Below are 26,301 nucleotides of genomic sequence, written 5' to 3'. Positions count from 1 at the left end.
TGTTCATATTTTTAGTTTTCCACTTTATAAACCATGGCAGAGATTAATGTGCTCCTCTGAGATTAAGAGGGTCAGTCAGATTCAGGTCTGACTTTCTGACAACAGATAGCACACACACCTTCTTGCTGTTTCACTTTGGGAAGCACCCATGGCTGTACATCTCTCCTTTTGTGACCATAGGACTGATCCAGAGTTCTGTGTCAGGTTTTTTTTTCAATCTAATAGTTCACTGGTGACTGTGGCCTAGAATCATTTCTTCATTAGGTGTTATAGAGTGACCATGGTGTCAATCTATCCTTTCCTTTTACTCTCTTAACTTAAATCTTCCAAAATGTATCATTTATTCATACAAGGAAGTCAGGATGGTAACTTGAGTCTGTGAAACTATTAAAGTCATAAAGGTCTGAGGTTTTCTTTGCAGGGAGTGGTTGGGGATCCTTTGTACACTAATGTGTATGTGTTCTGGGGGCATGTTCAGGTGTGCACACACACATGGAGATGAAGAGTTGGTGTCAGATGTCTTCCTCAATTGCTCCCCACTTCGTTTGCTGGGGCAGAGTGCGTCCATGAGCCCAGGGGTTCCATTTTTACTACTCTAGCTAGCCAGCTTTCCATCCGCTCTGCCTTCTGAGCACTGGTGTTACAGGTGGCTCCCATGCACACCCGGCTTTTATGTGAGAGCTGGGGCATCTGTCTCCAGTCCTGCTGCTTGCATGGCAGGTACTTTATTCAACTGCTTACAGGCGCTTTTTGTACAGCTTCCGGCTCCACATTTAAAACAGAGAGAACGTCGCAGGTTGGCCACAAAAATCTCATCTATGAACGTGTACAAAACCGAAGCACTTGATTCAGAGGAAGCCCTCTCATCAAAGGCTTGCAGTGTCAAGAAAGTCCTCCAGGACTGTTTCCAGGGTGTGGTCCCAGAGAGAGCTTGGAGGGACATGCTGCAGCGTCCTTCTCTGGGGGAGGAGTGGGGAGACTCCTTAGTGCATTAGCTACTTGGAGGTCTCTCCATCCCTCAAAGCCTTTGATGGCTGCCATGATGTAGTTATGACAATAGATATGCTCAGTCCAGCTTCTCAGGGGCAGCTCTGAGGCTCTTGTCCCAGGCTTCCCAGGGCTTGTACCATGGCTGGGTTTCTGCTTCACAAGGAGCATTTTCAAGTGTGGGCATCAGTGATCAGTGCAAAAAGGCAGTGGTCCATCTTCTCTCTCAGCCTGGCTATTGCCTGGGTGACCTGTTGCTGTAGTATGGCTGTGATTTAACGGGGGTCTCTGAGGTCCCTTTCAGTCCCAATGGCCCTTCCTCTTCACAGTATAAGGAGCACAGCTAAAAGTGTCTGAGGTTTTGTCTGCCTCTGTCACTTTTCGCCGTGTGACTGGTATGACGGACAGCCTACAGCCTCAGGCCTCCTCTGAAATGGTTGCGGTTCTTCTGGCCTGGATGAGTTGAGTGACCACCCCCCTAATCGCTATGACTCTTTCAGGCCTGTTCTGCATAATCAGGGCAGATTAGAAGCTGAATATTTGTCTGGACAATTCTGATCAAACACGTGCCTTCCTTTGATCTTTCAGGCAAAACAAGGTCTTCTTCCTGAATCCTGGCTATGTTGACCTTGAGTGGCTTGTTCAGCTTAGAAGGCAGGATTTTCCGGGTTCATTAAGGCCCTTTGCCAGCTGCGCTGCCCTGACAGGACCTTGGGCTCCGTGCTTCACTTCATAATGGAAATAACTATCGGCAAGTGCCGAGACTGGCCTAGAAACCCGGACTTCTATGGTGCCAAATTGCTACCTGCCTCTGTCTGCACATTCAAGATCTGGGCTGAACATTTCCACAGAGGGACAGTTAGAATGAAGGGGTCCGAGGGCCCGGGCAGGCACCTGAGTAACAAAGACTGCTGTGGGAAAAACTAGGGGTGGTTAAATAACCTTCCACTTCCTTGCAAAGAGAATTAGCTCAGCAATTTCAGCTGATGTCCTTCGGCTCTGCTAGGTGAATGGTCTCGGCTATCTGCTTCCTAGCAGTGGAAGCAGGGGCTGTCGTTGACTCTTTTGCCTGCCTTTAGGGCCCCTTTCCTCCTTCTGGGCTGCCTCGACCAGCCTTGATGAGAAGACCTGTGCCTGGTCTTCTTGCAGCTTTTTAATGACGTATTTGGTTGACGTCCCTGGAAGGACTCTTCTTTTCTGAGGGGGTATGAAATGAGGGTAGATCTGGGGGAAACAGGAGGTGCGGAGGTGAGACTGAGGGGAGGGGAGGGAGGGGAAACTGCAGTCGGGATGTAATATATGAGAGAAGAATAAATAAAAAGAAAAAAAAGTGTATCAGGAACAGAAAAGTTACCTTCAAGTTAATGACGGCTGAGGGAGAGGATGTTATTTTCTTCAGTGGTGTAGCCACTGGGAAGTTGCCTGGACTCCAATAACCCCCAACTTACGACCATGCAGGCGGCTCTAATTAAACTTAAGGAATCACACACGGAAAGAAGATGTGAAAGTAGCAGGGGGGACTTGTTGAGAAGAGGAAGGGTTTTGGTGAAAGAGGGAGTGAGGATGAGAGGTGAAATGCCTAAAATGTCATTTTGTCCATGCCTGACACTATAGATGAATAACTGAGAAGGCAAAGCAGTGCTGCCTTCACCTGCCTGTTTTCACTCTTGCTGGTGAGTGCATCTACCCTTATGCTGTTGCCATCCTTTGCTGCTGCTAGAACCCAGATTCTTCAGCCTCCTGAAATAGACTGAAGACCAGCAGCTCTCCAGAAATCCTGTAAGTCTTCAGCCCTGGCATACACTTAATGGGTACTGGGTTCTCAGTCTCTTCAACATATAGCTAGCCATTGTTGAAATACCCAGCCCATAGAGTGTAATCCAACCATGGTGGTTTTAACGAGAACGGCTTTGCATGAGCCCTCCTAGATTCCTATATTTGAATGTTTGTTTCTTAGTTGGTGGGCTGTTTAGGAAGAATGAGAAGATATGGCCTTGTTAGAGGAGGAGTGTCACTGGAGCTGGCTTTGAGGTTTTAAAAGCCCATGCTAGGCAGAGCCTCACTTTTCCTCTCTGCCTCCTGCCTGAGATCAGGATGTGGCTCTCAGCTACTGCTTCGGCACCTGCCACAATGATGGTCATGGACTCACCCTCTGAAACTGTAAGCAAGCCCCCAGTTAATTGTTTTCTTATATAAGTTGCTTTTGTCATGATGTCTCTTCACGGCAATAGAAGAGTGACTAAGACACCAACCGAATGACTCCTCTTTGTGGTACATATTTGTTCTATAAGTTCTGGTCTTCTAGAGAACTCTAACACAGTGGTGGTTAATACATATCCAGTTGGCATAAGTGGTGATGTTAATAATGATTGGAAACAAAGCTCACTACTGTAAAGCAGTGGAAGTTGAGAAATGTCCACTGATGACATATTAAAACACATTACGAGCTCTGAAGCTGCCATGAATATTTTTTTCTTATCACTTTAAGTAACATAGGAAGCCATATCAAACAAGGAGTAAGAGTGAGGCTCCATTTGTCCTCAGCCTTTAGTCCACCAGGAGACTCCTGGGGATTTTAAGGCAGAAGAGGCCAGTCCAGCCCTGGAGCTGGCACCCTGAGCACATGCGTGAACTGTGCTTCTGGTAGTATTTTGGAATGACAATAAAGTTAATTTTTAAAAAGTGCAAGGAAGGCTCAGAAGCACAGCACAGCCGCAGCCTCAGCACTTTGTGCTCTCTCAAATGACTTTCTTGTGTCTTTAAACTTTCAAATTTTGGCTAAACTCAAGGGTAAAACATGCCAGAATTCTATGGACACAGCATCCTTTTATCAAGGTACTGGGAAGTCCACATAACATGTCCAGTAAATTGGAATTGCTCTGCCAATGCTGCTGAATCAATTGATGACTCTCAGGGACATTCTCTTCAATTCTTTCTCTCCTCTTTCTCCCTGAACTCTTCTCTCCCCTCCCCCAGCCCCCCAATCCTCAGAATTGCCTCACTCTCCAGGAGCCTCTGACTCAGCTATATAAATAACAGGAAAAGTAATTAGGACCTAGGAGGTCAAATGTTCCAAATGCCCCTTTGACAATTTGCTCTTTTCCCACCAGGACTCGGAGTCTCGGTTTCCTTGTGGGAGCCGTGTCTGTAAGTCCAAGTCATTCAGGAAGTGAAAAAATAGTACCAGAGAGGCATCTGTTCCTGTTAGGATTCTGATCAGAATGTCCTACAGAGTAAACTAACTTGGGCCCATGGTGGCTCACAGAGACTGAACCACTAACCCAAGAGCTTGCATGGACTGGACCTAGGCCCTCTACACATATGTAGCAGATGTGCAGCTTGGCCATCATGTGGGTCCCTTAACAATTGGAGTGGGGGCTGTCTGTGACTCTGTTGTCTGCCTTTGGATCCCTTTCCCCTAGCTGTGCTTCCTTGTCTGGCCTCAGTGGGGAAAGATGTGCTTAGTCCTGCTGGGATTTGATGTGCCAGGGTGGGTTGGTACCCATGGAGGGGGGCTCCTCTTCTCAGAGAAGGAGAGAGAGAAGGGAGGGGGGCTTGAAGAAGAGGAGGAAGGGGGCTGCAACCAGGCTATAAAGTGATTAAATAAATTAATTAATAGAAAAGACGAACAATTACACACTGGGAGGAAAAATGTGTGACAGAGTTCCTTGCTTTCTGTGCTCAGAGGTCACCCTAAGAGCCTGAACATCTAGGAGTCTCTTTGGGCATCTACCTGTGATGCTTGCTGTGCCAGGCGCAGGCAACCTCAACCCCAACACTTGGGATGTGTTTAATAACTTCACAACTTGTTAAGCTTCCATGCCAGACCCTTTTCCTGCACAAACTCATTTAAGCACTATAATCCTACACAGAGGATGTTAGTACCATCCTCTTTTGTAGATGAAGATATTGAGATACAGAAAGGTGGGGAGATGTCTGATTGGGCTGTCAGTGAGTGATAGTACAGCCTACACTTTAAACCACGTAAGTGCTCTCAAACCCAATCCAGTCTTCTGTTCTAGAGATGCAACCTCAAGTTAGTTCCATCAGCACCCCCGCGGCCAGATGTGATGGCTGTGCCACAGAAGAAGCCTGTCCCTGGTGCAACGATTTGGGCAGAAAGGTGCAGATCAGCTCCGACGGGCCTCTCTGAGGGATGAGCCCTGGAAGCGAGCAATGACTAGAGCTGATTCTCAGACATGTGTGAGTACTCCTTGCAAATGTATAGAAAATTAAATTGGAGCTGAGGGAAGTAAATTCTTCTGGAGACTGGGATGTTTTCAGGTAAGGTGATTGGAGTTTGTAGTTTTCAGTGAGTGGCTTAATGCAAACTACCTGGTATTCCTTGAGTATCCAGGACATAGACATCCTGATGTTGGAGAATTTTGCCTTTGGTATTGAGCACGTGTTAAAAATAAAGATACAAGCCAGGCGTGGTGGCGCACGCCTTTAATCCCAGCACTCAGGAGGCAGAGGCAGGTGGATCTCTATGAGTTCAAGGCCAGCCTGGTCTACAAAGTGAGTCTAGGACAGCCACGGCTACACAGAGAAACCCTGTCTCAAGAAAACAAAAACAAAAACAAAAACAAAAAAGTAAAGCATATGAGTCTCTGGATTGTATCACTGGTCAGTTTTCACTATCATCACACTCTACTTGATACCATGTAAATATGACACAAAAAATATTGTGGAAAAAATGTGCTACAAGAAACTGCTCTGTTCTCAAGGATGACACCAGGCACCCACTCACATTGCTACTCCTTGGATCCATCCCATCTTTGTCTCCTTTAACTTTGTCCTTGGCTCTTGTCCTCATCTGTTGTGAGGTCATCTGCCCTAGCTTCTCCCTCTGTACTCAATATGGAACCATCAGTCCCAGTACTGAGACTGTGGGTGGGAGCCTCCATCCCACTACCCATCCTTGCTCCAACCCAGTGTCCTCACCTTTGTAAAGGCTCTCACCTTGGAGGCAAGGAGAATAAAATACTTCAACATTTTTGGGCCTACTTTGTGTGTTGGCCTTGCCAGTACCAAAAGCTGCCCACTGCGGCCCCTGAAGGCAGCCACTGAAGCCTTGAATTCTGGAAAAGTCTGCATCAGCTCCAGCTTAAAGACTGAACTATGTCAAAGGGCTCTTTGTGAGCATTGTCCATTTGCCAAAACAGCAGCTCACAAGCCCCCTTGCAAAGATTTGATGAAGCATCTCTGAATAATAAACCAAAGTGGGATTCTCAAACTACTAGAAAAGGAACATTGAGTCCTTAGCTGTTATGAACAGCCATATTGATTCTTCTGCTCCCGACTCAGACTTGGTTGACATTGTGAAGTGGGCTAGAGAGACCACTGGGATGCTGCCAATGATATGGCTTGCCGGGGAAGGGAGAACGTGTAGAACAATGTGGAACCTGCGAACCTGGCAACATGCAGGGCTCATCTCACCCAGGAAACCCAGGCGAGGGTAAAATTATCTCATTTTGATCCCTTAGCAATTCAGTTTAGATCTGGCATCAGTTGTTCATCTTTTTAAATAAGATTTATTATTTATTTTTTAATTAAAATTTTTTTTAATTTTTAAATTTTATTTTATTAATTTATTCTTATTACATCTCAATGGTTATCCCATCCCTTGTATCCTCCCATTCCTCCCTCCCTCCCATTTTCCCCTTACTCCCCTCCCCTACGACTGTGACTGAGGGGGACTTCCTCCCCCTGTATATGCTCATAGGGTATCAAGTCTCTTCTTGGTAGCCTGCTATCCTTCCTCTGAGTGCCACCAGGTCTCCCCATCCAGGGGACATGGTCAAATATGAGGCACCAGAGTACGTGTGAAAGTCAGACCCCACTCTCCACTCAACTGTGGAGAATGTCCTGCCCATTGGCTAGATCTGGGTAGGGGTTTGAAGTTTATGGCCTGTATTGTCCTTGGCTGGTGCCATAGTTTGAGGGGACCCCTGGGCCCAAATCTGCCTATCATAACATTCTTCTTGTAGGTTTCTAGGACCCTCTGGATCCCTTCTACTTTGCTATTCTCCCATGCTTCTCTCATCTAGAGTCCCAATAGGATGTCCTCCCCTCTGTCCCAGTTTCCTGGTAAGTGAAGACCTTCATGAGACATGCCCCTTGGGCTAGTGTCCAGATATAAGTGAGTGTATACCATGTATATATGTATGCCTAGGTGGGTTTGTGCAGTGCCCGCGAAGTTCAGAAGTGGGTGTCAAGTCCACTGGCGGCAGAGTTGCCAGCCGTTGTGAGCAGCCTGGCATGGATGCTGAGAACTAAACTCGGGTTCTCTAAAAGATCAGCACAAGCTCATATCCACAGAGCTTTCTTTCCAGACAACTCATCTGTTTTCTTAAACATTTCCCTTCTCATGTTTCATGGAATCATTTTCTTTTCTTTTCTTCTTTTTTTTTTTTTTTATCATTTTCAATAATAATATTCCTAGGATATCTCATTATGAGTCACATCTGTGACGATGTTTGTAAAGTATTTTATTAGCAGCATTAGAAGTTATTGATTTGTTTGCCAGATCAGATAAATTAACATCATCTTTTATTATAGTCTGATGAACTCTAAATACCTTATAGCTAAATAGTCTGTTCCTTGCCAAGCTCCCACAACTCTAATAAGATGACGTCACACTGCAGTACGCACAAACATTGGACTACCCTGTGCTGCCCACATTCATTCATGGCGGAAGACCATCCTTTCAAGACACCCTTATGTGGGGTACACATGTCCTTATGTGGGGAGGGTTTTTCCCACCTGCTAAGTAGGCATCAAAGAAGCTAAGTGGGCTCTGTATAGGTGATCTTCCTTATTGTGTGTGTCAGCCAGTACACTTCCTCTCCTTGCCACAGACAAGAGCCCATCCACAATGTGAATACGGCCTTGGGAAATGTAAAGACATCTGAGCCATACAAGTCTAATTTACTATAATTTCTCTGAAGTCTAAGCATTTTCTTAGCACAACATTAAAGGTCTCCCAGAGAGCAGGCAGCAGCTCTCAGTGTGTGTCCCCCCCCCCCCCAGGTGATTTAGGGGTACCTCTGTTCTCCATTCCCTGCCACACTGTTTTAGCACCTCACCTTAGATTGGAGGTACCAGCAACTTCAGGGTTATGAAGCCCTTGTTTGTGGGCAGGTTGTTACAGATTCCAAATTACTTGCAGAATAGAGCCCTTGGGAGCAAAGCATGGTGCTGGTGACTGAGAAATCCAAAGACTGGTGCTGGTATGTGGGGGATGGGGGGCACTCAAAGACCATTGCATCTTAAGAGCTGACTGGGTTGTGACTGTTTTTGGACTCTCCCTTACAGAACAAGTTACAGTGTTTAGCTCAAAATCTTGTAGCATTTGAATGTGAGCCCATCCACAGAGATGAAAGCTGTTATAATCCTAGCCTTTTCCATGTGGCTAAATGAAGCCAAACTGAGTTTCTACTATAAACCAAGTGCATATGGCTAAAGGCTTTGCCTCTGAACCACTGTCATCATCATTGTCACCATCATCATGTTCATCATAATCCTTAAGAAACATTCATCTCCTGAACTATTTCTGTGTTAGAAAGGCTGGGCGTCTCTTTGACATCCCTAGCCTTGAACTCTAATATACTTTTCAATTATATTAATTTGGTTTTCTGTAAAGGATGCAAAGTCTTTGTTAAACCTAGATTCTGAGGAATTCCTATTTCACCATCTGGAATTGCTGTTACCTCACCAATAACTGCATATCTTTTGTACATGTCTAGATATTTCCTATAAAACTGGCTTTGCTAAAGCAGCAGCAGCAGCAGCAGCAGCAGCAGCAGCAACAACAGCAACAACAACCCACTGAAGCATTGAAAGATATACATCTATTTTTGGTGAATATCTTTGGCCACAAAACATTTCAATTCTAAGTTTTTCTATAGCAATGAGTTAGACAGATGGTTCCACAGTTAAGAGTACCTACTACTTTTATGGGGGACCTGGGTTTGGTTCCTAGCACTCATATCAAGCAGCTCACAAGCACCCACAACTGCAGGTGCAGGGGCTCAGGTTCCCTCTTTGGAGACCATGCGCGCCTCACCTACACACAAATGATGCACATAGACTCACAAAGGCACACACAAATACGCATAAACAAAAGTAAACAAGTCTTTTGAAGTATTTCTATAGTTAAAAAAATAAAGCTTAATATTCTTCCTGACATTGCTTCTTTCTCTTTCACTGCATCAATATATTTCTTTACCTGTAAGAGAGAGATAATGCTGAGTCAAATGAAACTCGAGACAATTCAGTGAGAAGATGTGCATTTATCATGCACCAAACATCTGAGCAATAGAGAAACCAGACCTAAGTGTTCCTAACTAAAGTACGTCACCTAATGATTTCTCTTGATTTCTAGCCAACTTGGACAAGGTGACAACTGCTGGTCCCACCAAAACCAAGACTCAGAGGGGCCAACTCACACATATAAAGATGCTGAGATTTGGCCTGAGTGTATATCAACCATCCACTTGATGAGATGAGAAAACCCTACTATCATCTCCAGAATATTCTGGTTTGGTCTCAGCTTCCTGATTCCACCAAATATGAGCAAGCGACACAGCATGTTCCCACTGCCATGACCCAAGCAGCTGTAGCCATTATACTTTCCAGACCACGAGGGACTGCGTGTGGCCTCTCCATGCTGCAATGGACTGTGTGTACTCTTTGGAACTGTGGGTCAAAATAAATCTCCCTGCTCTTCACCTGCTTCTATCAGGTGTTTTGTCACAGTAACAAGAAAAGCAATTCATGGCCCCTTCCAAAACTGTTTTTGTTTTTATGTTACTGTGCGTAGGACACAGTAACGTGTAACATGCCATCTGCCAACTTAGCAAGTTAGTAATTGCACCACACGGTGCTGCACACCAGGCATGGTATCGCACAGATCTCTAGAGGTCACTGACCTTTCATGATTGAAAAGCCATGCCTGCCTCCTCTCTGCAGCAGCTGACCTTTCTTCTTCTGGGAGTTCATCTACTTTAGATATCTTGGTCAAGTAGACCAGTGTCTGTCTATTGTGCATGATGTTCTTCACCTAGTCCAGCGCCCTCCATATTCATCCGCACAGTTGAGTTTTTTTGGGAATACCTTTTTTTGTTGAAAGCCCTCCTAGGAGGTAACTTCCCATGAAGCCTCTCACTGATTGTTGCGGAGCCAAAAGGCCGGTGGGCAGCAGTGGGGAGTGAGGAGCAGGGAGCCCAGGCCTGATGTGTAGGCCTTCTAACCAGATGACTGATCTTTGATTGACATTGCAGTCTTGGGGCATCAGACTCCTCTTCTGTAAAATTAAATGGTTTAACCCAACACCACCGAGGTCTCTTCTGTCTTTCTGTGGTTATGATTCTGTGCAGGTTGGATGATCCAGTGAGCATGTGTCATGGGGACAAGCTCATCTGCATCAGCACATGATGTTCAAGGAAACACGGGTCTTCCCCAAGGCTTTTGTCATTTGGGAGAATTTATTTAATGGAAGGTCCAACACCAGATTCTATGAATAAAAAGCATTATTTTCAGCATCTTTCTCTAGAATGCTTTCTATTTATCTTTTTTCCCCTTAGAAAATGCCTTAATATAAATATTAAGATCATTATAGAAAAAAAATCCCTCCTGATGAGCTTGAGATCCTATAGTAATGATATTAAGGCAGGCCTTTTATTGCTGGTTAATGAAATTCTTTTAGAATTGAACCAGCTTCAAGTAAACTGATTTGCATTGATTTGGTAATGTATAGAGCTCAAGCCACTCCATGTATAAGCAAATTAAAAGCTCGAAGCCTGTAAAGCCAAGTTGCATAGTCTCTGGCAGAAAAATTGATCCCATGATTCCCTCTAGGGGCATCTTGTTTTTGGGTTGGTGCTGTTTAAAGATACACAGTCAATTTCTTTGGCAGAAAACAAAATTAATTAGGAGAAAAGTAAAATCATGTTCAGTGCTAGACTCAACCTTTTTCCAAGTCACAAAGACAATTTTTATAATTGAAAAAGTCATCTTGGATGACTTCAAAGCCCATGCCGCACACTCTGAAATGGCACACGGAAGTACAGCTTCTGTCTTCACTGAGCATCCCTCATGGTTCCTGGGTGCTCCATCATTTGACTGAGCATCCCTCATGGTTCCTGGGTGCCCCATCATCTGACTGAGCATCCCTCATGGTTCCTGGGTGCTCCATCATCTGACTGAGGATCCCTCATGGTCTCTGGGTGCTCCATCCATCTGAATGAGCATCCCTCATGGTTCCTGGGTGTTCCTTCCACCTGACTGAGCATCCCTGTAGTTCTTAGGTGCTCCATCCATCTGACTGAGCATCCCTCATGGTTCCTGGGTGCCCATTCATATGACTAAGCATCCCTCCTGGTTCCCTGGCTCTCCATCCATCCGACTGAGCATCTTTCATGGTTCTCAGGTGCTCCATCCATCTGACTGAACATCGCTCATTGTTTCCAGGTGATCCACTCATCTGACTGAGTATCTCTCATGGTCCCTACATTCTCCATTCATCCAACTGCTATGCTGTAGCCTGATGACTTCCAGGCTCTCTGTCAGGCTCAGCTGTGGCTCTTCAATTAAAAAAGAGAGAGAAGGAGGGATGAGCCATGAAATCCTGCTCGGGGAACTGAGGTTAGTGCTTTCAGAAGTATGAGTGTTAGCTCTACCACTTGCTAATGGAATTATCTTAGATTCTCAGTATTTCATGCGTAAATTGGAGTCATTAAATACGTACACAACAGTATTATCTATAGACCAATGGATGAAAGCATTTAATGTGAAGATGTCCAAAATTCAGCTAGCATTGTTATTGTTGATGTTAATATTATTACTCTGAAGAAAAGGGAACTTGCCCTTACCCCACCCCCAGAACCAATAGGAGAAAAAAGTCTTCCAGAGGTGTGCAGAGAAGTCTGAACAGTTGTTGAATCAGAGATCATTTATAAAAAGGTGAGCACGTGTCAACCTGCCACTTTGGTCTCACCTGGAAAACAGCGAAGTACAGAGGTTTAGCTTCTCTACCCAGAGAGAAGGGAAGACATCAAGCAAACATTTGCACAGGTAACTACTCACATCACAACTGGTATAAATCTCGGAAGTGGAGAGTGCTGAGTAAATATGCCAAAGCAGCCTTGTGTGGCGCTGAGGAAAGGCAGATCTCTCCAACGTCCTTGCATGTGGACGTGGCAAGCAAAGAATGCACAAAGATGGAGCTAGAAATATTTCCAGTGCCACCACCCTGGGCAAAGGCCTGCACTCTTATCCTGAGATCTTGTCTTGCCATCAAAGGCGTTTAGGCTACAAAGTAGCAACACCAAGTTGTAATCTTCCCTGCTATGGCATAAAGAAGGCCGAAGGGCAGTTGTCAGGAGGCTATGGTGGTGGTCTGGGTAATGGTAGGAACGTAGACTAGGGACACGGTCGCCTTAGGTAGTATGATCGAGCTGAAGGAGCCATTCATGGCTATATTAGGAGGGTATCAGGAGCAGCTCTCTGGATGAAGGCACATGAGGAAGAGGCTGAGCACTGAATGAGACAGCATAGTGAAAAATGATCACAGGAATGTGCGTATAGTACCTCCTTCCCACCCAGAAGTGCATCCCAGACAGAGACATAATCAACAATTAGAGTCAGTCCTTGCCATGAAAATCTTGTGGGCCCACTGACTGGAATGTTTGTGTCACCACAAAATTCGCATGTAGAAATCCCAGCACTCAAGATGATAGTAGAAGGAGCATGCTTTACAAAATAGTTGGGCCCTGAGCTTGGAGGCTTTGTGAATGAGGTAGTGCTCTAGTCAAGAAAATGTGTTTGTCCCTTCCACCACACAAGACTACAAAGGATTGACATTTGTCTATGAAGGAAGCATGCCCTTGCCAGACACCAAGTCCTCAGTTGTAGACATCTTTTATTTTAATCTATTTTATTTTATTTTATTTGGTTTCTTGTATTTCTTTCTCCATTCTACACCTTAAACCCTTCCAAAACCCCAAAACCAGGTAGAAGAAAAAGAAAGTTAGTGGGGAAAGTGGGCTGTAGTTCTGCTTAGCTACTTCCTGTTAGTTAGGGTCATAGGGTTCCTTGAGGCAAGTACAATATTCATTCCAGAATATCTCTGACTTCTCATTAAACTGCAGCAGCAACCAGGAGCAGCAGCGGGGAACCCCAGAATTATTATTCTTTCTGGGAGCTCCCCCATCCCCATCTCTCTCTCTCCTGGCTCTGGCATTTATTCCCTCTCCAGAGTCCTGGGAATTAAACAATCTGCGGCTGGCAAAGATCACTCCTCTCTCAGAGCCTGTCTGAGGCAAATAGTCTGCTGCTGTGGACAATCTGGGGCAGCCTCACGTCTCACACTTAGGAGTAAAAGAAAAACACGTTTACATTACATAACAGTTTTTGAAGACACTAAAACTTCCACTACATTGCCCCCTTTTGGTCTAAAACAATGGTTTTTTTCTCTGGTAAGAGTGAGACTTGTTGTTGCTTTCATAAAAGGACATTATCAATGAACCAAACACTTTTTGGATCAACAGTTTCTTCTGCAGCCTGGTAACTCTTGTCTGTAAACTGCTTGCTGTTTTGCTGCTGATCCCCAAGCTAGGACTCCAAAGCTGCTTCGTAATGAAAGGAAGTTGCCTCCTATGTCCCTCTTGGACGTGCATTCACTGGTCCAATGATACCTTTTACCACAGTGTCTACAAAGCCCAGGAAGCTTAGGCACTCTTGCTGAGAACCCAATGTTGTCAGAAATGGCGCCTTTCCTTCTCCGGCAGCAAGTACTCCATTTCCCAGCACTTAACACACCAGCCATTTTGACCTCTGAGGCTTTTAGCGGCTCGGCCACAGTTTCTTTTCAAATGACCCAATTCACCTTAATTGAAGCACCAAACATTTTTAATATGTTATTTTATAATTTATTCACATTACATCCCGTTTGTAAGCCCTCACTCTTATCTTCCTGTTTCCCTCCCCCTTCTGCTCCATTCCCCTCCCCTAGACCTCTGACAGGTGGGGTCCTTCTCCCCTACCATGTGACCACAGCCTATCATGTCTCATCTGGATAGCCTGCATCTCTTTCCTCCATCTTCCCACATGGCCTTTCGGCTAAGGGGCAGTGATCAAATCACGGGACCAGAGTTCTTGTCGGAGGCAGTGCCCTGCTCCCTCATCCCCTTCCCCGTGTGGAGAATGAACTGTCCGTTGGCTACATCTGAACAGAGGGTCTAGGTCCCCTGTCTACAACATCCCTGGTTGGTGCATAAGTTTGTACAGGCCTGCCTGTGTCCACATCTGCAAACCTTGATTGATAGTCTCCTTGTGGAGCAACTGCCGTTCTCTGCACACCTCCCACCCCCAATCCTTCCATTCCATCTACTCTTTCATACAACTTGCAGCTCTTTGCCAAGAGTCCAGGCTGCAAGTCCCAGAATCTGTTCCAATCCCCTGCTGTGTAGAGTCTCTCAGAAAATATCTATGTTGGGCTAATATCCACTTATAAGTGAGTACATACCACGCATGTCTTTCTGAGTCTGGGTTACCTCACTCAGGATGATCTTTTCTCATTCCATCCATTTGCCTGCAAATTTCAAAATTTCCTTGTTTTTGATAGCTGAATAGTATTCCATTGTGTAAATGTACCAGAGTTTCTTTATCCATTCTTCAGTTGAGGGACATCTAGTTTTGGGTTTTTTGTTGTTGTTGTTGTTTACAGATTCTGTCTATTATGAATAAAGCTGCTATGAACATAGTTGAGCAAATGTCCTTGTTGTATGGTGGAGCATCTTTCAGATATATGCCCAGGAGTGGAACAGCTGGGTCTTTAGGTAGCATTATTCCCAATTTCCTGAGAAAGCACCAGATTGATTTTCAAAGTGGTTGTATAGTTTGTACTCCCACCAGCAATGAAGGCATGTTCCCCTTTCTCCACACCTTTCATCAACATGTGCCGTTACTTGAGATTTTTACCTTAGCCATTTTGATGGGTGTAAGATGGAATCTCGGAGTTACTTAGATTTGCATTTCCCTGATGACTAGGGATGTTGAACATTTCTTTAAGTGTTTCTCAGCTATTCGAAAATCCTCTGTTGAAAATTCTCTGTTTAGCTCTGAACCCCATTTTTTAATTGGGTTATTCGGTTTTGTGGTGTTTAATTTCTTGAGCTCTTTATATATTTTGGATATTAGGTCTTTGTCAGACCTTCTCCCAGTCTTTATGTTGTTTTGTTCTGTAGACAGTGTCCTTTGCCTTGGAGAAGCTCTTCAGTTCCATGAGGTCCCATTTATTAATTCTTGATCTTAGAGCCTGAGCTCTTGGTATTCTGTTCAGGAAGTTGTCTCCTGTGGCAATGAGGTCAAGGCTCTTCCCCACTTTTTCTTCTAATGGATTTAGTGTGTCAGGTTTTATGTTGATGTCTTTAATCCACTTGGACTTTAGTTTTGTTCAGGGTGATAAATATAGATCTACTTGCATTTTTCTACTTTTAGACATCCAGTTAGACCAGCACCATTTGTTGAAGATGCTATCTTTTTTCCATTATATGGATTTGGCTTCTTTGTTAAAAAAAAAAAAAAAAAACCCCAAACTGTTCTTATGTAGTGGATGTAAACATGTTTTTATTTTGACCCTGAGAGTGAGATGTGAAATCGACTTGTGTAAGGGTATGTGGTGTTTTTCCGCTAAAAAACGAACTTGAGAGAGACCAGGTGTGTTTTTCCACTGGAAAAGGAAGTGCCTATTGAAGGGGCATGGTCTTTGCCAACTGATAAACATCCTAGTATGGACTCTGAGAGGATATATATATGCCCAAAAGAAGAGGTAGGGCTTTTTGGTCTTGGGTGTTCATCACTCCACATTGAGATGCTTCTAGTGAGAAGCACTCTAGTGAATGCTTCGAGGTTCTGGGTTCCAGCTGCTGCTCTGAGTTCCAGTGGTTGCAGCAGCAGTCGCTTTTGTTGAATTGTTGGTTTGCTGTCTAACGGGTCTGCTGGAATCCTGCCAACTACACCAGTGGACTTGTTCCAAGGAACTGAGTATAAGATGTTCTCTCTCTCCTGTTTCCATTAACTTCTTTTGTCTCCTATCTAGGGTAGGTGGGTTGAAAGGGAGGTATAAGCATTAAAGAACCCCAAATAAAGTAGGTTTCAAAAAGTTCGAAGCCTACATCCATAGGTGTGTGGATTTACTTTTGGGTCTTTGATTTGATTCCATTGAGCAGCCAGCCTATTTCTATACCAGTACCATTCTGTTTTAATTATTGTTGCTCTGTAGTACAGCTTGAGATCAGAGATGGAGATTCCTCTGGAAGATCTTTTATTACACAGGATTGTTTTAGCTATTCTGGTTTTTTGTTTGTTTGTTTGTTTGTTTTTTGCATTTCCATACAAAGCTGAGAATTGATCTTTCAAAGTCTTTAAAAAAATTGTGTAGGTATTTTGATAGGGATTGCATTGAATCTGTAAGTTGCTTTTGGTCAGATGGCCATTTTCACCATGTTGTTTCTTCCAATCCACGAACATGGGAGATGTTTCCATCTGCTGATATCCTCTTCAGTTTCCTTCTTCAGAGACTTGAAGTTTTTTGCATATAAGTCTTCCACTTGCTTGGTTAGAGTTACACCAAGATACTTTCTATTATTTGTGGCTATTGTGAAGGGTGTAGTTTCCCTAATTTCTTTCTCATCCCATTTGTCATTTGTTTACAGGAGGGCTGTTGACTTTTTTGAGTTGATTTTGTATCCAACCATTTTGTTGAAGGTATTTATCATCTGTAGGAGTTCTCTGGTGGAACTGGGGGGGGGGGTTAACTTATGTACACTAACATATGATCTGTGAATAGTGATACTTTGACTTCCTCCTTTCTGATATGGACCCACTTGATCTCCTTTTGTTGTCTTATTGTTCTAGTTAGAACTTGAAGTACTATATTGAAGAGATATGGAGAGAGTGGATAGCTTTGTCTAGTCCCTGATTTTAGTGGAATTTCTTTTAGTTTCCCTCCATTTAATTTGATGTTGCCTATTGGCTTGATGAACGTTGCCTTTATTGTGTTTAGGTATATGTCTTGTATTCCTGATATCTCCAAGACTTTAAACATGAATGGATGTTGGATCTTGTCAAATGTTCTTTTTTTCTGCATCTAAGGAGATAATCATGGGAGTTTTTTTCTTTCAGTTTGCTTATTTGATGGAATACATTGATGGATATCCATATATTGAACCATCCCTGCATGCCTGGGCTGAAGCCTACTTGGTCATGGCGAATGATATCTTTTATATGCTTTTGGATTCAGTTTGTTAGTATTTTATTGAGTATTTTTTGCATCAATGTTCATAAGAGAAATTGGTCCTTTATTTGTTGGATCTTTTTGAGGTTTAGGTATTAAGTTGGCTGTGGACTCATAGAATGAGTTTGGTAATGTTCATCCATTTCTATTTTGTGGAGTATCTGTGTTAGCTCTTCTTTGAAGTTCTGGTAGAATTCTGAACTGAAAGCATCTGGCCCTGGGCTATTTCTAGTTGGTAGACTTTTGTTGACTGCTTTTTATTTCTGTAGGGGAAATAGGACTATTTAATTTGCTTATCTGATCTTGATTCAATGTTGCCAAGCAGAATCTATTGAGAATATTATTCATTTCCTTTAGATTTTCAAATTTTGTGGCATATAGGCTTTTGTCCTAAGACCTAGTGATTCTTTGGATTTCTTCAGTGTCTGTAGTTATTTCTTCTTTTTCATTTCTGATTTTGTTGATTTGGATAGTGTCTCTTTGCTTTTTAGTTAGTTTGGCTAAGGGCTTGTCAATCTTGTTGACTTTCTCAAAGAAAGAGCTCTTAGTTTTGTTGGTTCTTGGAATTGTCCTCTTTGTTTCTAATTTATTGATTTCAGCCCTGATTTGATTATTTCCAGCCATATACTCTTCTTGGGTATTTCTGCTTCTTTTTTTCTAGAGCTTCCAGATGTGTTGTTAGCTGCCTGTATGAGATGTTTCCAATCTCTTTATGAAGGCACTTAGTGCTGTGAACTTTCCCCTTAGCACTGCTCCCAATGTGTCCCATAAATTTGGGTGTGTTGTACCTTCATTTTCATTGAATTTTTAGGAAGTCTGTAATTTCTTTATTTATTTCTTCTCTGAATCAGTTATCATTGAATAGACAGTTGTTCAGTTTCTAAGTATGTGTAGGCTTTTTGTTATTTCTGTTGTTGTTGTGGTTCAGCTTTAGTCCATGGTGGTCTAATAGGATACAAGGTATTATCTCAATCTTCTTGTATCTTTTGAGGCTTGCTTTATGACGTACTATATGAACAATTTTGGAGAAGGTTCCATGAGGTGCTGAGAATAAGGTATAACCTTTTGTGTTTGGGTAAAAAGTTCTGTAGATATCTGTTAGGTCCTTTTGATTCACGACATTGGTTAGTGTTATTATTTCTTGGTTTAGGTTCTCTATTGTTGATCTATCCTTTGGTGAAAGGGGTGTTGAAGTATCCCACTATTAATAAATAAGGATCAAAGTGTGATTTAAGCTTTATTAATGTTTCTTTTACAAATGTGAGTGCCCTTGTATTTGAGGCATAGATATTCAGAATTGTGATGTCATCTTGGTTGAATTTTCTTTTGATGAGTGTGAAGTATCTTTCTTCATCTCTTTTGATTAATTTTTGTTTAAAGTCTATTTTATTGTATATTAGAATGGCTACTCCAGCTTGCTTCTTGTATCCATTTTCTTGGAAGACCTTTTTCCAGCCTTTTACCCCAAGGTAATGTCTATTTTTGTGGCTGATATGTGTTTCTTGAATGCAGCAGAATGTTGGGTCTTGCTTATGCATCCATTCTGTTAGTTTGTGTAGTTTTTGGACAGTTGAGACCATTGATATTGGGAGAAATTAATGACCAGTGACTGTTAGGTCCTTTGATTTGATGTTGTTTGTGGTAGTGTATTTGTGTGCTTGTTTGGTTTTTGTGTTGCTAAAGTAAAGTTATCTATTTCTTGTGTTATCCTGGATGTTATTAGCCTCTTTGGCCTGGAGTTTTCCTTCTTGTATACATGAATTTGTGGGTAGGTACTGTTTGAATTTGTTTTTGTCATGGAATATCTTGTTTTCTCCATCTATGGCTATTGAGAGTTTTGCTTGGTATAGTAGTCTGGACTGGCATCTGTGTTCTCTTAGGGTTTGCAAGACCTCTGGCCAGGACCTTCTGTTTTTTACTGTCTCTGCTGAAAAGTCAGGTGTGAGTCTGATAGGTTTGCCATTACATGTTGCTTGGGTTTTGTTTTTGTTTTTGTTTTTGTTTTTTTTGCCTTGCTGCTTTTAATAATTATTATGTGGGAGGAGGATTTTCTTTTCTGGTATACTCTATTTGGTGTTCTGTAGGCCTCTTGTATGTTTATATACATCTCTCTTTTTTAATTGGACAGTTTTTCTTCTATAATTTTGTTGAAAATGTTTTCTGGGCCTTGGAGCTGGGTATATCTTATCTTTCCTCAATTCCTATTATCCTTAGGTTTCATCTTTTCATGGAGTCCTTGATTTCTTGGATGTTTTGTGGCAGGTATTTTTTTAGAATTAACATTTTCTTTGATGGTTGCATCAAATTCTTCCATTGTATCTTCTACTTCAGAGATTCTTTCCTCCATCTCTTGAATTCTGTTAGAGAAGCTTACCTTTGCATTTCCTGCTTTTTCTCTAAGTTCTCTCATTCCCGGCTTTCTTCCATCTGTGCTTTTATCATTGTTTCCATTTTCATCTTTAAATCTTGAACCATTCTTCTGATTTTCTTCACCTGATTGTTTGCATTTTCCTGAACTTATTCCAGTGATTTCTTCATTTCCTCTCTATAGACCTGTGTCATGGCCTCTCTAAGGTCCTCAATCTATTTGGATTTATTTTCCTGTATTTGTTTACACATTTTATCCATTTCCTCCCTTATCATCTTCATTATGAGGTATTTTCTTGTGCTTCAGTTTTGTTTGAGTTTCGAGGGCTGATTGCTTTGGGATAACTGGGATCTAGAGATGCCATATCATTTTGGTTTTTGTTTGTGTTTTATGCTGGCCTTTATTTATCTTGCTATTTCTGGCACTGAGTGGTAGTTTCTGGTGTCCATCATTTGCTGTTGAGAGCAGCTCATAGGTGAGGGGCTATATAATCACACCTCTCTCCTGTGGGACTCAGGAAAACCTTCTGTGGATCAGGTGGGTGACCTGGTTTCAGATCTGGGGACTCTCCATGAATTGGCCAGGTGGTGTGATGTCAGATCCACTTGTGCTCTATACTGTGAGGTCTCCTCTGGGCTCTAAGACCCAACATAGTTGCCTTGTGGCCCATAGTTGTATCTGAAACACATGGCACAGGTGCTGCTTGCAGCCTGGTTTGTGGCTGGCTAGGCTTTGGAGCCTTGGCCTGAGTCTGCTTGGACCCAGGAACTCTCCTTAGGTTGGCCCAGTACCTGAGGTCAGATCCACCCATGCAATCCCAGGCCCTGGTGTGGTGCAGAGCACAGTTTAGCTAGACAGAGTGCCAGTGTAGCATGCTGTCCAGCATGTGGCTGGGCTTTGGCACCAATGCCTGTACCTGCCTGGGCCCTAGGGCCTTCCATGGATTGGTGGGGTGATCAGATGTCAGGTCCACAGGTGCTCCACACCCCTGCTTCTCCCCTGACCTAGCAGACCCAGATGTTGGTGCTCATCAGCCCACAATCCAGTCCAAGACACAGAGTCACAGACACAGCTCACAGGCAAGTATGTGTCCAGACTCTGGGGACTGGGCACAAGCCTGCAGGGATCTAGGAACTCCTCCATGGACCAGCTGGATGTCCCGAGGCCAGACCCACCTGTGCTACACACAGTGTGGATCCCAGGGCACTCCACTTCTTGTGGTCTGTAACTCCCAGCCCACTCCTTTGGCTTGGGTCCTGCCAGTTAGTGCCGCCATCTTGGATCCTATCCAGATGTCCAGTCATTTTTTTTTAAGTTTTATTTTCTTTGATAATTTTATACAACATGTTTTGATCCCCTTCCTTTTTCCAGGTCCATCTTCCCTTCTCTACTCACCCAACTTTGTGTCCTTTTAAAAATTTAAAGTTATCAAGACCAATTTGTGCTTGCCTGGCTGGTCTGTAGTATAGCACACAGGGTCCATATCTTTTATAGCTGTAAGACTATTGATCACAATTTTCCACTCAGCAGTCTGTATAGAAACTTCTAACACTGTAAGAGTTAGCATGAAAGTAGGAAGTACCCAGCTTGGTTTCAGCTTATATCTATGTCCTATTATGTGACTAAAATATGTGGCATTTTCAGCATATGGCTCAATTTAGTTATGGTGGACAGCCAATAGCAGTGGCAGCTGCTTATGTTTTAGGGGTGGGGCTGAAAGGGATATTTCTGCCCAATGTCCCCAGCACTGAGATTTTCATTTAGTAGCCCATGGCTTTGTATATAATTCTTACTGACTTGACTTGTTATTTTCTACTTCGGCTAGCTTTTGATGGAGTTGGTCTTTTCCTCCTTGTCCACCCCACTTCATCTAAGTTTCTTTGGGTTTCTTTTTCTAATTATTTACACCATAAAGTCAGGCGTCTGCTTTGAGATACTTGTCCTCTGTCTCCTCCTCCCCCTTTTGTGTAACTCAGGATCCAACTCAGGGTATTGTGTTTGCTAGAAGCACTCTAACACTTTAACACTGAGCCGTACCCCTAGCACTCTTTTTTTAAAGGTATTCAAACCTCTAAAAAGTTTTTATTTTCAGTACCAGGCATGGTTTCCCTCTTGTTTAGTGGGCCGTAGGTCCAATTAGAGATCTGTTGGTTACCACCTAGGCTTGCATGCTACTATTACACCCTTAGGGCACCTTCTGATACCATCAACACTAGTCCTCAGGAAGGAGGATTTCAGCTCAGAGGTCTCTGGCATCTGTATCTGAAGTACATGGTGTCTTTAGCAATAGAGACTTAGTTTCCATTTCTGAGAAGCCACAAGGGCAAGAGCACTAGCCTATAAGTTTTAGGAGTCTCTCCTGACCAACAACTCAAAAGAGGGCTTCTCATATCTGTGGCTGGTTCCTCCCACCCCCTTTTGGATATTAGAGAGAGATATTGTCAACCCAGATGGAAAATTTTTATTTAAACTATATGTAAATGGAACAACACACGCACATATATAATGGCATATGTAATAATAATAATATGATTTATCATGACCTTTTCAAACATCCTTACTGTTATTTTACCCTTTTCTTTCCTTCTTTGTTTATACTCCTTGTGCAGAAACAGAACCCCCTCCTTCCATTTTGTGAAGTCATGGGTCTTGGTGGAGAACCCACAGTCACCATTTTACTAAACCAGCATAATCCAACTACATTATAAATATTTATCCTTATATCCACAGAAAAGCATAGTTTTCACCTCTCATTAAAAAAAAAAAATTCTCTTTTCAATAGCCAGAGACCACTATAGAAAACCATTACAAATCAAAATGCGAAGGTGTGGAGCCCAGTCCCAATGGGTAGATTTACAACATAATTCCTACTCCTCAGATTCAGAGATCATTGAAGATGTGCAGGCAGAAAGATTTAAGAGTCAGAGGATGAGGGTGCTTGCTGTAAAGTTGTATATCCTAGGAATGGCAGAATGCCTAATGATAAGTGAACAAGGACAATGACAATAGACATGTTAAGGACTATGGGCAACTAAGGATTGCCGAGAGTGGGAGAAATAGCCTTCTCCAGTAAAAAAAGCACATTAACTGTGTGTGTGTGTGTGTATAATAGCAATTAGTGAAAAAAGAGGCCATGTATTTGACAAAAGAGAAAGGAATTTGTAGGTGGGTTTGAAGGGAAGAAAGAAAAGGGGAGTTGCAAATATTCTATTTAAAAAAATAAAAGAAATTCTTTTACAAATTTTATTTGATGCATATGGGTGTTTTGTCTGTCTGTATGTCTGTGTACCATGTGTATGCCTGGCACCCAAGGAGAATAGAAAAAAAAAAACATTGGATCCACCTGAGTCTGGAGTTGTGAACTACCATGTGGGTGCTGAGAATAGAACCTAGGTCATTTGTAGGAGCAGCCAGTACTCCTAACTGCTGAGCCATTTCTCTACCTCCCCTGTCTTCCTTTTGATATTTACAGAGATATGTTCTCCAATTAGCAGTGCTTTGCTCGATTCTGTAGGTTTCAGTATATGTGTTTTATTTTTATTTATTACAAGACATTTCCTTCTCTCCCATGTGGTTTTGTCTTTGACCCATTGGTTGTTGAGCTACAGTTTAAAATTCTGCAGATTTGTGACTTTTTCAGTTTTTCCTCTGCTGTTGATCAAGTTATTTTGTCTGATTTAAGTCTTTTAGAATATCTCATATTATGGCCTAAGATGTGCCACATGGCGCGTATTAGAGAATGTTTCCAGTGCACTTGAGAAAATGTGTGTTGGGGTCTGTTGGTGGAGTGTTCTGTATAAGACCCTTAGGTCCAGTGGCTTTAGGGTTATTGGGGTGCTTAATTTCATTACTCAAGCTCTACCTCATATTTGCTTCACAAGTTGCTGCATGTATTTTGAAGATCTGATGCTTGGTGGGTTTTGCTCATTGGTTTCTTCTTTTGTACTGAGCGTTGAAGCCAGAGCCTTGCATAGTGCAGGTGCTCTGTCACTGGGCCATATTCCTGGCCCTCTTTTTATTTTAAAACAGAGACTCACTAAATTCCTCAGGCAGGCCTTGAACTCACTTTGCAGCTCAGCTTCCTAGGCAGCTGGGGTAACAGGTTTTTGCCACCTAGCCTTCAAGAGCATGTGTTTTCATAAAGGCAAGAATTTCTTGGTGACTTAATATCTGTAACAGTTTCTGACCTGGTTTATCTGTGGTCTGCACAGCCACCATCTCTCCCTATCAGTTGCTACGCTGTGCGTGTCTCCTGATCAATTACTTGAGACAAGGAGTATTCAGATTCTTAGAAATTTGCATATATAAATAATGAAGTAGCTTGGTGTAGGAACCTAGTCCAAACACAAAACTCATGGTCTTTCATATACTCACTATGGTCATAACTTATAGGTGATTTTGTAGGACATTTTCTATACTTTTGTGTATGAAATAAAATTTCATAGTTGAAACTTTCCTCTTGTGAATCATTATTTGAAAATTTTTTGATTTTGTGGAATTTTAGATTATAGACAATCTCTTTATATTTTGTAGTAACACATTTTGAATTCCTCTGATTTTTTGAGTGTATCCTACACATTTTCTTTTAGTTACTTTTAGATTTACAAAACATATCTTAAAATCATAACAATCTATCCTCTCAGTAGTTTTTTATTATTTTAAGATGATACCTGTTATTTTCATAAGATCTATAATTACAGTTACCAACAAAAAGAAAAATTTAAAAATTAATGCTAGATTAGGAAGCCTTAGGCTTTTTCCTCATGACAATATTAGAAAACAACTACCACCAGCTAAAATAACTTCAGGAACACTCTGAAACAATAGTCAAGGTAGCACACAGCAACAGAGGTTTAGAAACAGACCTCCAGAATGGAAGGAAGCTGCCAGTACTCATCTGTCCCTCTGGCAGGGCTGAAGGCCACGGCTTGATTCTTAGCTGTCTCTCCTGAAGCAGAGGAAGCAGTATAGAAATCATAACCTAGACAGTCTGTTATGGGCAGACATTTTACTAGCACTAGCAATAGAGGAAATATAAACTACAGAGAAATGTACAATAATAGATACTTGTGGGCTAGCATAGAGCTAGATCTCAAAGTGAGCTCTTAGCTAAAATCTGGTGCAGTCAACAGACCTAGCTCCACACCCAGTATCCTGAGATACTGACACTGTGATGTGGACGTGCTGAGCCTGGTACCCTGCTTAACTCCAGGAGCATCTCTGAGCCTTCACTATAAGCAGAGACCAGCAAACCACTTAAACTCTCCCTCCCTTAATTATACATAGTTCAATTTACAGCATTATTAAAATTCTTATTTGTATTTCCTTCCATCAATATGAATAGAACTATGAAAAATATACACAGAGATATAAAAATGACTTGAGCATTTTAGTGCTAGTTACATGAAGTGACTAGATGACACAAATTTCAATTGTAAATTGAGCAATTCACAAGACAGGCAGCCTAAGATTATTTGGAAGAAGCATCTACTACCTGTAAATATGTGAGGCAGCAGATGAGTATTTTGCAGCTAATTACTATTAAGCACATAATTTTATTATAAACAAGAAAAAAGTCCAAATCCAAGAAAAAGTTGAGAAAATATTAATTAAATATTTTAAGAATTTTTTAAAGGATAGATTTTTAAAGTTTAGAAGTAATTAAAAAAAAAAAAAGTCCCAGATGAAAAGCAGGATTGTCTTTAAGCCTTTGTCAACAAAATAGAAAACTTTTTTCAACTTTGGCTTTTATTTTGTTCATTTTAGCAGCATTTATGCATAAACACACACACACACACACACACACACACACACACACACACACACACACACACACACACGGTGCCCTTAAAGTTTAAAAATAAGAAAATATAGGCTGGGGTTGTAACTCAGTGCTTGATGTGCAAGAGGTTCTGGGTTCAATTCCAAGTTCCGCAAAAAAGTAAATAATAATAAAAGAATATTTGTTGGGCCAGTCATCACAATCATTATTGCAGTTTTCAGAGTTCATGGTCAGGTAGAAATAATGATTACTTTTCTTTTCTGGTAATGCTTTCGGAGTAACCAACTTTTTTCTGAATGAATTGACGGCTCACTCCATGAGATGAAACTCGTTCTTGGTGCTGTCAGCAGGGCCACGAATCTGTGGCAAGATAGGTAACAGCCCTAGGGAGAAACTAATGTTATCATTCTGCTAAGTGAACATAGTATTAAACTAATTCTTTATGACTTACTGTTGGGGTGGTAGAACAGCACATCTCTCAACTTCTCAGAGGAGCTTCTTACAGTAGATGACAATTTACCCAGAGACCCTCAACTGGTCAATGTGCAGAAAGCAAAAGATGACAGAGTGCTCATCCTTAAAGGGGACAAACATATCGTACCCCTTCCTGCAAGGCTCTGGGATCTTCGAGGAAGAGGGCTACAAAGACTGTAAGAGGCTGAAGTGGTATAACTTCAAAGGAACAGTGTTTTCCAGATGTGACTCTGTTGTACATATGAACTTAGAGTGATGGTGACAGCTACACAAGACTTGAGCAAGCTGAAGCCAGACAAAATCTTAGCATGGATGTGGGGGAGGTGGGGACAAAATCCCATCACTAGCTGAGGAGCTATTGGCATTTGGTTGTTTCTGGGAGAGGGAAAG

This window comes from Acomys russatus, chromosome 14 (assembly GCF_903995435.1).
Source record: "Acomys russatus chromosome 14, mAcoRus1.1, whole genome shotgun sequence".
Lineage (NCBI taxonomy): Eukaryota > Metazoa > Chordata > Mammalia > Rodentia > Muridae > Acomys > Acomys russatus.
The sequence above is the reverse complement of the archived record's forward strand: the minus strand, read 5'-3'. Positions refer to the sequence as shown.